This window comes from Micropterus dolomieu, linkage group LG12, assembly GCF_021292245.1.
Source record: "Micropterus dolomieu isolate WLL.071019.BEF.003 ecotype Adirondacks linkage group LG12, ASM2129224v1, whole genome shotgun sequence".
In the NCBI taxonomy this organism is placed as follows: Eukaryota; Metazoa; Chordata; class Actinopteri; order Centrarchiformes; family Centrarchidae; genus Micropterus; species Micropterus dolomieu.
In genome coordinates this window covers 5,486,478-5,496,511 of record NC_060161.1, presented here as the reverse complement: position 1 = coordinate 5,496,511, position 10,034 = coordinate 5,486,478, and positions in this window count along the sequence as shown.

Sequence of the window (10,034 nt, the reverse complement as noted above, 5' to 3'; positions counted from 1 at the left end):
ACATCAGAGCTTACAAATGCTCCTCTGGATGAACAAGCAGAAACTCCCACAGACAAACTCCAACATCTTTTAGAAAGCCTTCCAGAAGAGTGGAAGCTTTTACAGCTGCAAAGGGGGATCAACTCCACATTGATGCCTTTGGATTCAGAATGAGATGTTATGAAAGTAATGTGCAGGTTTCCCAGTGCTTTCCCAACCTGGGGGTTAGAAACCTCCCAAAGGTCGCAACACGATGAACAAAGTAGGAGAGAAGATGATGAAAAATGAAGTCTGCACCACAAACCTGACACTTCTCAAACCGTCCCTCTTTCTGTTGTCCATGTTGATGTTGTAAAAGAGTTTGAATGAAACACTTAAAGAAGGAAAACTGACGTGTCCTGAAACCAGAGGCAGTCCAGTGAGGATGTACAGGGGCAACTCATCATTCAGGTCCACATGTTAAACTACTGGAAGTGGTCTGTGGGACAAAGACTAAAGCCTCCTCAGGGGGGCGCCACAGAGCTGGAGGGAGGCAGAGATCTGCAGGAGGTGAATCGTCTCAGAAACATCTCTCCTCCTTTTCAAAGTCAGAGCTCATTCAGATCTCAACTTCCAGATATGAAACACGTGTTGAATCCTCCAGTGAGATGTCCACTTCCTGAGGATATCATGATCTCTGATGTCCATCCAGAACCATCGTCTAGAAATCAGCTTAGAAACCAGAGACAACCTGAGAATCCTGCATGTAACAGGAGCTGCTAACGGTTAATTCATCCCTTTATCCAAAGTGATGTATCTGTTAGGAATGACAAGCATCAGTGAAGTCATTCAGCTACTGTTAATGGGGACAGTGGGTCTGAATGTGAGCACATGTAAACAGGGCTCAGAGAGAACCAGCACTGGCCCGGGTCTTAGTCTGCTGATGGCTTTAACTCTTCCTGTGGTGGTGGAACCAGGAAGTACAGAGACGACATGTTGGACATAAAAGTAAGAGGCTGTCTGTATATTAACACTTCATACACGGAATAAAATGTTTGGGGAATTTTCATTCAGCCTCTCTACACTGTTTTGACCTGACCTTTATTTCTGGATAGATGGAAGAATTTAGAAAGTTGTGAGGTGCTGTGGAGAGCATCCAGCTGCAGTAACACACTGATTATGCGTAAAATCAGGAGCTCAGACTTCATCCAGCCAGAAGGAATGACCACTAAGCCTCCAGTGCGCCGGTTCCCCTGGCAACACAACCCATGGTAGGGCGAACGGAGGGGGAGCAGGGGGCTGGAGCGTACAGGGCGAGGGAGAGGAAGTCGCACCCTGGCCACCTCAAGGCAAGGCAGGTTTATTTGTAAAGCACATTTCAACAACAAGGTCATTCAAAGTGCTTAAAACATTAAAGCAACAGGGAAATATAAAAAGTTAACATAGGGAAATTGAAAAAAAAAAAGTGCATTAAAATATCATAAAAGCTACAGTGCAGTGTACAATCAGGATTAAAAGAGTTAAATAGAAAATAAAAACAGGCTGAGGGGTTGAGCAAATAATTGAGTTACAATTATTTTGAAAAGAGTACACTTAATCTTCTCTCTCTAGCTAGTCTGTACTCAGGTCCATAGCAATCTTTGGGTCCACTGAAACTCCAAAAACCCTCGGACACTACAGAGAAACCAGGACATGTCTGTCGGCAGGCCACTTTGATCCAGTTATACTCTGGACCCAGCGTTTACAGGTGGACCTCAGATACGCCCAAAACAATGCTTCCTTAATGCTGACGTACTCAGGCTAGAAATTTGAGAATTTTGTCTCTGTGATATAGTGCTCACGTCTACAATCATATCACACAGTTGATAAGAGATGCGATGCGACCTGAAAAGAAATAGCCTTATATAAAATTAAATATTAAAATATGTAACCTAATATTGACTTTTTTTACAGGACACATGAAAACAAGTCTCCAGATTCAAAGTTTCTGTCCCTTCTTTCACCCCAACCATCGTCTAATTCAGTCTTTTCTGTTAAATATCATATACCGCCCTTACTGTCACAGATGTCTGTTTTTTTTAACGTTTTCATTACCGTTACCATTTCCATTTTGGTTTTAAAACAGAAAAAAACATTCCGATTTGGTTTTGAAACTAAATAAAGAAAGAACAAACAATACACAGACTGGATATCCACCGATTCCCTCACACCATCCAAAGACATGCAAGCTAGGTTAATTGGTGACTCTAAAGTCTTGAAGTCGTTGTGGCGTTCACATCACGTGACTGATTGGTGACAGGGGGTCACACACTACACAAGCTGACAGCGACTCTGTCACCCAACACTGGTCTCCAAACCACGTTTTGTCAAGAAAACATGTGAAATGTGAAACAGAAATGACCTACACACAAAACAGCTGTTATTTGTTATTGTAAAGATACCAATTATAAAGACAAAAAATCTGTGTGAAAGAATGGATTAGCACACTCAGGTAGCAGGGATTGTCTGAGCTACAGAGAGAGCTGGAGGGGAGTAAAAAGGGTTTTGCAGAGAAAAAGTAGCTGCCTGCTCTGCCAGCTGCCTGCTCTCATTGGCTGGATGTGGATGTCGAGTCGGCCTACTCCGCCAGATATTTGGCATGCTAGATATCCGTCAGACATCTGCAATGTGTCAGAAATGTGTCGGGGAGCCGTTTTGATGCGTGTGAGTTGTTCACACATAACGACTGCCGACCGCCGATCAACACCCTGACGGTTGCCGAGCAGCAAATCGGGCTAAAAATCGTGTAGTGTGAATTAGGCTTAAATTGTCCTCAGGTGTGAATGTGATTGGGAGTGGTTGTTTGTATATGTGCGACCCTTTGATGGACTGGTGACCTGTACAGGGTGGCCTCCACTTTTCGCCCAATGTCAGCTGGGATTGGTTCCACACAGCAGCTCACCAGCCTTTCCACAAAGCCAGGTGTGCCTGAGATGTCAGCAACAAGCATTTCAAGGCCACAAAGAGGAAGAGCAGTGTACGGTCAGGGAGATGTCTCTGCAGACCAGCAGCATGGTGAATCCATGACAGTCCCTTAAATAGAATTTACACAGAACCAGGTGCAGCAGGAAAGAGAGCCAAGAGATGACATAAAGCTGGTCTGCCTTGAAGGCGTATATTTCTTTAGTCTCGGACCACTTCCAAGTGAATGAAGTGACATGTAACTGGTTTAACAGCAGTATGCTTTACACCTCCAGTCCAGCATCTTCATGCATACAGAAAAACAGGTGATGTAAGAAAATGTCCCTTTGAAAGCTGCGTGACAACAAAGACCTGCATGAGTTCTATATACAGTTTGATGCTTTGTGCTTTGCATATAAAGCTGCTTCTAAAGAAATGAAGGCAGCATGAACACAGTGTCTGTAAAGTAAAGTGGCAAGGCCAGCCACAGTCGAGGTGCCCCCTGTTAAACAATCAGGCTCATCAGTAAGAAGGTGGATTCTGATGAGCCATAATGTCATACCAACCCCAGACCCTAATTGTCGCATGCATCTGGAGGCCTCCATTTTGAGATGAGAGGGCACTATCTCTCTGGATTGTGGAGTAGATGACACCTTCATTGATCGCTCTCTGGTGGACCGAACTGGCATTCCTGTGGAACTTCTTCCAGATCCCAAGGATGTGAACGCTGTGGACGGACTGCGATTAGCACTCTCACATCACAGCACTTCTAGACCTACTCCTGTCAGGTAACCACAGAGAGGAAATAAGACTGTTAGTTATTCCTTCACGCCATGCTCCTATTGTGTTGGGCCAGACTTGGTTGAAATTACACAACCCACACCATGGATTGATCTACGTATGTGTTCCATTGCTAGTTGGAGTACTTTCTGCTTGCCACATTGTCTACAGTCCGATGGAGCTCCTAGTCAGGAGGAATTTTTGATCTCCTTACTTTTTATGTGTGTCAGGCAGAGCCAGCGGCCCCCGAGCCCTGTGAACCCGAGGCCGGTCCCCTGCCCCCCCAGGCAACCACCCCCAAAGAAAAGGGCCAAAATCCACCCCTACTACAATGGATCCCCAGATCCAGGGACACCCCACCAGCCGTGGACATGAGCAGGAGCCCGAGGCCCAAGTCCCCAGACACCCGGGTCCAGAGTGGGCCCCCACATCAGGGGAGTCTTGCCCCATCCCAACCCACCCCAGGCCAGGCAAGGCAGACACCAACCCCACGGCGCTCCCGATGTCCTGGGCGTCCAGGGGCAGGACACGAGGCCAATGAGACCTCCCCACATATTCAACCCCCTGCCTGCCTCTGTAAATGTATTGTATTGTGTTGGATGCATGTCATGGTTTGTGAGGTGTTGTATGTGTATATATGTTTGAGTCCAGTGACTTAAACCAGATAGCAGAGGGTTGGGTGGGTAACATTGAAATCAAGATATTGATTTTAGGTAGGACCATCATTTTTATGGTGGAGACTCTTCCCATGAGTGAAGTGGGCAATGATGTCATCCTATATTGATTTAAGTAAAGGTGTATAGTTTAGCCATGTCAGTTCTGACAGGTATTTGATATTCCCTGATTTTAGCGGTGTGGTAGATATATTCTGGAAATCACACATTACCGGTAAAACTATGGATTTACTCCATTTAATGGAGTAGTCTGAGACGGATGAGAATATATCTGTGATAAGTGTGATTGTCTCAGAAAGAGAAGTTTGTGAGTTTAGGAGGAAAACTAATACATCATCTGCATAAAGGCTTATCAGACCGGCTATTTGTAGCCCACTTTCAGTCAAAATAGTCAATAAAGATTAATAGTGGTTTTTGCACTGGCAGCATGTGAGATGGTTGATATCATATTATTTTTGCAATGTCAATAATATCAACAAGATATTAAGTGTCATTAAATTGACATGGTCTATCTGTAGCCACAGTTTAGCTCTTATTTGGACAGGGTACGTGTAGTCTGCTTTTAGATCACACGGCGAAATAGAGGCAATCAGTGGTCTAAAATCAACGGCTTGGCTGTAGCCCTGTTTCAGACCAAATTGGTTATGTAGTTTTCACCCATGAAGCTGTTGAGGTGCGTGACATCACATCATCAAATGCAAGTAAACATTTGAAACGTTTAAATGGTCTTTATTTTCGCTGTAACGTTCACAGCATTAACTTTCATTTTAATTTAAAACAAAGTCAACCGCTAGATGGCAGCTGTAGCCCTCCTGAGACATGACTACTGGCAACGCGAGACTTGAAAGTTAGTCTACATCAGAGGTGCCAGATCTCGTGATAAACATATTCGCCATTTTTAAATGAGGGATACGTTACGATTTCGGCCTTTCAGCGAGCAACGGGCGAGAGTTTACTGCAAACACTGGAAGCGAAAAGACATTTACTTTGGTCTTGTAAGTATCTGTGTCTTTGTTTGACATGTCTTCATTATTTATCTACATTATTTGTTAACACATGTAGGAAGCGTGACATTTCAGCGGGTAACAGTGTAGAGTAAGGCACGGTGTGGTTAGCTTAACATGCTGCGTGCAAGTGTAACTTAACGTTACTCCATGATACCCACGGGTTTCCTTGTGCCCTTAAAAACTCTTACCTATTATAATTTGTTATGAAAGTCACACATATTTTACTCACTAGGTCATTATGATATGAAATTATGAGTTTTTGACTATTGAAACTAAATATAGAGATAAATGGGTCAGTAATAAATAAGGGCTTTTAAATAAAAAGAAAAAAATGTTATAAATGAAAAAAGAGTTTTTTGCCTTCATTAGAATGATAATTAGAAATATACTGAAAGTTTTCATTTCAAATCATTTGTTGAAAGTCATATCTTATGGGAAAACAGTGAAGATAGTCAATTTTAATGTTTACTTCATATTCTTACATATTCAACAGTTATGATCCCATTTACCCAAGAGATTGGCGGCAACCCAGAGACCCATCTGTTGCGCTTGTTGCATCAAGTAGCAGCTTAGATGAAGATCTAGATTTGGATGTAGCTAACCCATTTTTTGTGTCATTATTTATGTTTTTATTATTGCATGTTGTTAAAATTGTTTTGTATTTTTATATATATATATAAACTGTTTTGCATTTATAATAATATTTTATCAATAATTCCTTTATATGTTGTATTATCTTAAGTTGTCTACGTTGTAATCCTTTCTTAATAAAAATCTGTAATTTGTTTGGACGGATTACCATTTGAGAACCTGTTATGTTTGAGTAAAAACAATCCTTTAGCCACTATTCTGTTGTCTATTGAGGTAGATAGGTAGGCATTCAAAAGCTGTGTATTTGGTCTATTCTTGGGCTATGGTTAGACGTCTAATAACTTTTCACTGACAGCCCAAATTCAACCTTGTTTTAGCCTAGACCTATTTTCACCATCTGATACATGTCTATCTGTTTGATGGTCTAACTAATGACTAGACTATTTTTGGGCTATGGTTAGATGTCTACCAAACATTCACTGACAGCCCAAATTCAGCCCTGTTTTAGCCTAGACGTCTATTAACCGTGAAATTGCTTACTGGGAGGCTATTTATGTTAAAATGCAGGAGTTGAGGATCAATACGTTAACAATATTAGGTACATTTTATACAGCGTTGCTCATTCATCATTTACCAGACTGGAAATTCATTAATGAATGATAAAGTGCTGGAATTCTCCTACAGCCTGTTATTCATTTTAAAAAGCTACAGGCCTGTTTATTCAGATGTAACCTGACAGAACAAAATGCCGGTGGCAATAACTGAAGATGAAAATATTAATTGAACAGATTAGATGTAGTTTAGCTTACTCATGACCTGGGATTGTAAAGTGACAGTCCGACTCAGTAGGTTATTCTATTGCTGATTTGTTTGCAGTGGAAAATGTGTCAGGGTTCAAACTGACTGTGAAGTTATAGACTATTTTATTAGTCTATTTTACTTTAATAAAATCTTGCTCATTTCGTATTTTATGAAATGCTGTCAAAACACATTCAGACTAGTCTATGCAGCTAGTACTGAAAAACTCACATTTAAACTACATTTCTGTGTTTCAGCTGCACCACAGTCATCCTCACTCAGAAATATTCACATTATCTCCGACATGATAACTACGATAGGTATGTTCAATCAGTGTGACTACAATATGAAAGATTAATGTTCATTGATCAGTTTTATACAGATTAGTTTAAACTGTATACTGCAGCACTGTAGCTCACGATAAGTTTTTTTGTGCAACTGTTGCCAGCCTGACAGCTGCCTTAATGTCCACAGAGTCACTGTGTTATAAAGGACAGTGTAGTCTATACATTTGATTCTGTGCTGAGGATAAATCCATGATGTCCAAAGATAACTCTCTGTCCATAAATCGATGACAGATTGATCATAAAAGCGGTCATGTTCAAGATGATTTTTGGATTTCCGTGTTACTCTAAAAACAAAACATAAACTTCTGCAGATGAATGCATTCTAATATGTGCTTTGATATCGACAGTCTGATGGAGGAAATGTCAGTCTGCCGCTTCAGGCGCCACAGGAGGAGTCAGAGAGAAACTCAGCGTTTGTTGAAGTGAACCTCCTCCCGAGGAGGTTAGGTTCACAGTTAGCTTCACAGTGATCACACATGGTCCGAAACTAAAATGCTTGAAGTTGGATAACAGGAGACCAGAGGACATCATGGACAGGAACCTGGGAAGTTATTCAGATCTACACCTGGGATCACTGCTGTGAGAAAAAGACTTGCACTGTACTCAAGTGGCAGCATCCCAACGTCCGGTTTGGACTTCTACCAGGCTTTACAGGTCAGCCAGTCAGAGTAGGCTACCATCTCATCCACAAATCCATCTGAAACGTTCTTTATGAAATACACTGTTTGTTGTGATGTCCTCAGTGTTCTCACTGTTCTGGAGCCTACTGTCAGTTGGCAATATGGCTAAAGGTTATTAATTAGTTGGTAATAATTTGCATAACTTATTGTTACTTCAGTTTCATTCAGTTAATAGTATTTGTTATCCATTTTTTTATTACAAAGGCATCTGTAAAGGCTGAATCTGGGCAAAATGTTCTGCAAATGTTTGGACATTTGAAAATGTTTTGGATATGCTTTAAATATACATGTATATTTAGAATGACAGAAGATGACATTTGGTTTTAACACTTAAAGATGTGGTGTAAAGTCTGACACATCGCAGTTTGTGGCCTAACCACAGGAGCCTTCCACTGAAGACTAACAGGAAGTCAGCTTCCTGCCAGCAGAGACCACAGGGTGATGATTGTTGGTTATGATGAAATCAGCTCTATAAAATGTGTGAAATGTATTAACAAGTGATACATTTGATGTTATAATAATAATAATAATAATAATAATAATACATTTAATTTGTAATGCACTTTATATTTAAGCAAATCCCAAAGTGCTACAAGATAAAACAGGTAGTGCAAAAAAAAAAAACACATAAAGAGCATGAAAATAAAACAAAACAATGAAACAAAGGAAAGGGGCAAGAGTTCAATCAAAAGCTCTCCTTAAAAGGTGGGTTTGAAGACCACGTTTGAAAGCATCCACAGTCTGTGGTGTCCTCAGGTGGTCAGGGAGAGAGTTCCACAGACTGGGAGCAGCTGGGCAGAATGCCTGATCTCCCGTTGTACGGAGCTTGGTCCTGGGAGGTTTCAGGAGATACGCTGAGGCAGATCGGAGGGTACGTGTGGAGGTCTGTGGGGTGAGGAGTTCAGTGAGGTGGGGGGGCTTCACCATGGATGCACTGGTGGGTAAGGAGGGAGACCTTGTACTCAATCCTGAGTGGGACAGGAAGCCAGCGGAGTGATTTGAGGATGGGGGTGATGTGGTCGTGTATGCGCACCTTCAACAGGATCCTTGCAGCGCTGTTCTGGATGTGCTGCAGCTTCTGAAGGCTTTTCGCAGGGATCCCGGTGAGGAGCGCATTGCAGTAGTCCAGCATGGAGGTGACAAAAGCGTGGACAAGCTTTTCGGCATCTGTAAGAGTGAGTGTGGGATGGAGTTTGGCGATGTTCCTGAGGTGGAAGAAGGAGGTCTTGCAGAGATGTTTGATGTGAGCCTCAAAGGTCAGATGACAGATGCTGGTTAATAAGAATGATAAATAATTGATAAATGATTGAGGATGCTAAATAACCAGCAGTTACATATGTACAGTATCTCCAGACCGTTCTCATCTCAGGGCGTCCAATACCAACGCTTTCATAAAAAGTGACATAGTTGTTGGCGTAGTTGTTTGATGCTAAAGGTACCTTCAGCGTCTCTATGAGGCGCTCACAGATGTGCTCCCAGGTACGGTTAGCCTCCTTTGTGTTGCTGCGACGTAACAAACGGTGGCGTTTCATACGGGTACCTTTAGCGTCAAATAATTAGGCTTTGTCACGCTGTCTGAAAGCATCAGTTATGACGTACTGAGATGAGAACGCGTTGGTATCTCACAAAAGTATTTACACCCCTCACATTTTTCTTTCACATCTTCTCATGTGACACCAGTGAAGAAATGACACTTTGCTACAGTGTAAAGTAGTGAGCGTGCAGCTTGTATAACAGTGTAAAGTAGTGAGCGTGCAGCTTGTATAACAGTGTAAAGTAGTGAGCGTACAGCTTGTATAACAGTGTAAAGTAGTGAGCGTACAGCTTGTTTAACAGTGTAAAGTAGTGAGCGTACAGCTTGTATAACAGTGTAAAGTAGTGAGCGTGCAGCTTGTATAACAGTGTAAAGTAGTGAACATACAGCTTGTATAACAGTGTAAAGTAGTGAGCGTGCAGCTTGTATAACAGTATAAAGTAGTGAACATACAGCTTGTATAAGAGTGTAAAGTAGTGAGCGTGCAGCTTGTATAACAGTGTAAAGTAGTGAGCGTGCAGCTTGTATAACAGTGTAAAGTAGTGAGCGTGCAGCTTGTATAACAGTGTAAAGTAGTGAGCGTACAGCTTGTATAACAGTGTAAAGTAGCGAGCGTACAGCTTGTGAAACAGTGTAAAGTAGTGAGCGTGCAGCTTGTATAACAGTGTAAAGTAGTGAGCGTGCAGCTTGTATAACAGCGTAAAGTAGTGAGCGTGCAGCTTGTA